General features: G+C 45.2%; 1 pseudogene; it reads left to right on the top strand.

Annotated features, from left to right (window-relative positions):
• Positions 1-3,095: 3,095 nt before the first annotated feature.
• Positions 3,096-3,651, top strand: LOC142454263 (phosphatidylethanolamine-binding protein 1 pseudogene; annotated as a pseudogene).
• The last annotated feature ends 580 nt before the right edge of the window (positions 3,652-4,231 follow it).

Below are 4,231 nucleotides of genomic sequence, written 5' to 3'. Positions count from 1 at the left end.
AACCTAATGACTAAAAAACGAGAGCGAAAAGCCTGTAAATAATTCCATGTCTGTTTGTTGACCTGTAGGAGTGTTTTCCAGTCAAGTCTGACGGGGTGCCATGCCCTGGCTCAAAGTCTATTTTTGGTATTCCCTGGGACTTCATTGCTTTGCAATCCTTGCTGCTCTGTTGCATGTCCTTAGAATTTCACTCCAATGTGGTGCGGTCAGATTGGGCACAATTCCCCCACTGTGCCTCCAGTGTTGTACCTCTTAGCACTCTGGGTCAGTGAGGGATGGTGTGTCTCATGGTGGGGCTGGCCCGATGGTCCTTTCTTTTTTTTTTTTAAACATTTTATTAGGGCCTCATACAACTCTTATCACAATCCACACATACATCAATTGTGTAAATAAAGCACATCTGTACATTCTTTGCCCTCATCATTTTCAAAGCATTTGCTCTCCACTTAAGCCCTTTGCATCAGGTCCTCTTTTTTTTACCCTCCCTCCGCACTCCCCCCTCCCTCATAAGCCCTAGATAATTTATAAATTATTGTTTTGTCATATCTTGTCTTGTCTGACGTCCCCCTTCACCCCATTTTCTGTTGTCCGTCCCCCAGGGAGGAGGTCACATGTAGATCCTTGTAATCGGCTCCCTCTTTCCAACCCACTCACCCTTTATCCTCCCAGTATCACCCCTCATACCCCTGGTCCTGAAGGTATCATCCGCCCTGGATTCCCTGTGCCTCCAGCTCCTATATGTACCAGTATACATCCTCTGCTCTATCCAGACTTGCAAGGTAGAATTCGGATCATGATAGTTGGGGGAGGGGGGGGGAGAAGAATTTAGGAACTGGAGGAAAGCTGTATTCTTCATCGGTGCTACATCGCACCCTGACTGGCTCATCTCTTCCCCTAGACTCCTCTTCAAGGGGATCTCCAGTGGCCGACAAATGGGCTTTGGGTTTCCACTCTGCACTTCCCCCTTCATTCACTATGGTAAGATTTTTTTGTTCTGATGATGCCTTATACCTGATCCCTTCGACACCTCGTGATCGCACAGGCTGGTGTGCTTCTTACATGTGGGCTTTTTGCTTCTGAGCTAGATGGCCGCTTGTTTACCTTCCACCCTTTAAGACCCCAGACACTATCCCTTTTGATAGCTGGGGACCATCAGCTTTCTTTGCCACATTTGCTTATGCACCCATTTGTCCTCAGCAATCATATCAAGGAGGTGTGCACCCAATGATATGATTTTTTGTTCTTTGATGCCTGATAACTGATTCCCTTCGGAGCCACGTGATCACACAGGCTGGTGTGTTCTTCCATGTAGCTTTGTTGCTTCTCAGCTAGATGGCTGCTTGTTTATCTTCAAGCCTTTAAGTCCTAGACGCTATATCTTTTGATAGCTGGGCATCATCAGCTTTCTTCATCACATTTGCTTGTTCATCCGCTTTGGCTTCAGTGGTTGTGTTGGGAGGGTGAGTATCACAGAATGCCAATTTAATAGAAGAAAGTGTTCATGCATTGAGGGAGTGCTTGAGTAGAGGCCCAATGCCCTTCCGCCACCTTAATACTAAACCTATAAATATAGGCACATAGATCTATTTCCCCATCCTCATTTATATTTGCATATGTGCATGTCTTTGTCTAGACCTCTATTACTACCCTTTGCCTCCTAGCTCTTTCCTCTATTTCCCTTGCCTTTCCTCCTGTCCCACTATCATGCTCCATCCCCACCTGGGTTTCAGCTATACCTCTTCGTTACCTTACCCTTCATCTTTCCCTACCAGGCCTGCCACACCCATCTCACCACCAATTTGGATCCCTTGTTGTTTCCTTGTCCCTGGGTTTGTTAACACCACTTCCTTACCCCCCACCTCCCGATGGTCCTTTCTGTGCATTGGCTGTTTTGAGCAGGAATATCATCCTCGGGGCTTAATGGGTCAGGATGTGTTCCACTCTCTCTCCTTCCCGCTTTGTTTGCTCCTGTGTGCCCTAATCAGACATGTCCCTCTCCCTGAGCTGTAGCTTCAGTGCTGTCCTCTGAAGTGAATTCTTTTGGGGGGAAGAGGTTGGATATCCATGTAGTTGGGATTGGGGCTGGCTCCACAGACCTGCTTCATGCCAATGTGTACATTCATGTCTTGGAGCACCAGGTTGAAGTCTGGTCCTTCTCTCTCTCTCCTGTGTAGATATAAACAGTACCCTTCCCTTGGGCGGGTTAGTGCCCTATTCCCTGCTTAGTCATATCCTCATTTTTTTTCTTTTTCCCTCTTTTTTCACTTGGCTGCCATATGTATCCCTGGATTGGGTCTGGCCCCTGCCATAGTACCTGGAACTCATCTCAGGAATGTATGCATACAATAGCTTTTCCCCTATGCCCCTTTTGCATTTTTAAGCTTACCTCCATTCCTATCTTCTTGAGTGTCTTAAACAGGAATGATGCTAGATGTTATTCGAAAGCCTTTTTCATGTCTATCGATATTATCATGTAGTATTTATAATTTTTCATGTCATTGTGGTGAATAATACGAATGGTCTTTGTATGTTGAACCATCCCTGCATCCCTGGTATGAATCCCATTGTCATGGTGAATTATTTGTTTTATATACTTTTGTATTCTATTGGCCAACATTTTGTTAAAGGATTTTTACATCAATGTTCTTTAGGAATATTGGTCTGTAGTTCTCGATTCTTGTGGGATCCTTGCCCAGTTTAGGTATCAAAGTTATACTAGCTTCATAAAGAGTTCGGGAGTTTGCCGTCTTTTTCTATGTTCTGGAAGAGTTTGTGTAGGATTGGTGCCAGTCTTCCCTGAATGCTTGATAGAATTAGCCTGTGAAGCCATCTGGTCCAGGGGAGTTTTTGTTGGTAATGCCTTGATAACCTTATCTATTTCTTCTATTGCTATGGGTCTGTTAAGATTTTTGACATCTATCTAGGATAATCCAGGGAGAAATTGCTTTTCCAAGTATTTGTCCATGTCTTACAAGTTGTTGAATTCACTGCAGTATAGGTCTTTGTAGTACTGTGTAATTATTCTTTTGATTTCATTAGGGTCCATTGTCATGTCCCCTGTTATCTTTGCTATTGAAATTTGTTTTCCTTCCATGATGCTTGTAGACCTCAGCAAGGGTTCTGGGCCCTTGAACCTGCAGGAAGTGGGTGAGCTCTGGCAGTGCCCGCTGCAGGTCAAATACGGCGGGGCGGAGGTGGATGAGCTGGGCAAAGTGCTGACCCCCACTCAGGTGAAGGACGGCTCCATAAGCATCACATGGGATGGCCTAGATTCAAGTAAACTCTACACTTTGGTCCTGACAAACCCAGATGCGCCTAGCAGGAAAGACCCCAAGTTAAGGGAATGTCACCATTTTCTTGTGGTCAATGTGAAGGACAACGACATCAGCATTGGCACTGCCCTCTCTGATTATGTGGGCTCTCGGCTGCCCAAGGGCGTAGGCCTCTACCACTGTCTGGCTGGTCTGTGAGAAGCCTCTGAAGTGTGATGAGCCCACTCTTAGCAACTGATCTGGAGACCACTGACGCAAATTCAAGGGGTCATCTTTCTGCAGAAAGTATGAGCTCAGATCCCCCATTTCTGGCACGTGCTACCAGGCTGACTGGGATGACTACATGCTCAAATTCTATGAGCAGCTGTTGGGGAAGTAGGGCAAACAGGGATGTATAGACTGGTTCTGAGGCCCCAGCTGTATTCTCCAATTCAGTGACCCGTGTTGATTTCTCCTCCTTCTCCTCCTCCTCCCTGCTTCCGTTTCTTCTCATAGATGAGACTTGAAAGATCAGAGAGTAGTTTAGCTAAAGTGACTTTCCCTTTATACTTCCAGTTCACACATCCCCGTTCATTATGTTTTCATCACATTTGAACTCCCTTTGGGGTGATGTTTTGGTACTCTTGCAAATAGCAACCCAGAATTTAAAGAAGAGAAAATCAAATGCAGGGGAAAATACCAACTCTATAGTGGTAGAGCAAAGCTTGACCCTTGAAAGCAAACCACTTTTTCAGGTGTTGAGGCCTGCTGTTTGGACAAGTGGAAGTACTAAGTAAGGGGTTATCGTGGGTTCCTTAAATCCATGTCTGTTGGCTCAATACCCTTTCACTGGTGTCAGTAAAGCTGATCTGGAGTTGCTGACTGTTGTGTTAATTCTTGCTGTTTCCTTAGAGTTGAATAGAAATAAAAACTCTGAATGGAAAAAAGAAAAGAAATGTATTTTCCTTTCCTTGGTTAGG

The sequence above is a fragment of the Tenrec ecaudatus genome, chromosome 8 (genome assembly GCF_050624435.1).
Source record: "Tenrec ecaudatus isolate mTenEca1 chromosome 8, mTenEca1.hap1, whole genome shotgun sequence".
In the NCBI taxonomy this organism is placed as follows: domain Eukaryota; kingdom Metazoa; phylum Chordata; class Mammalia; order Afrosoricida; family Tenrecidae; genus Tenrec; species Tenrec ecaudatus.
This window is presented reverse-complemented; position numbering and strand designations above follow the sequence as displayed.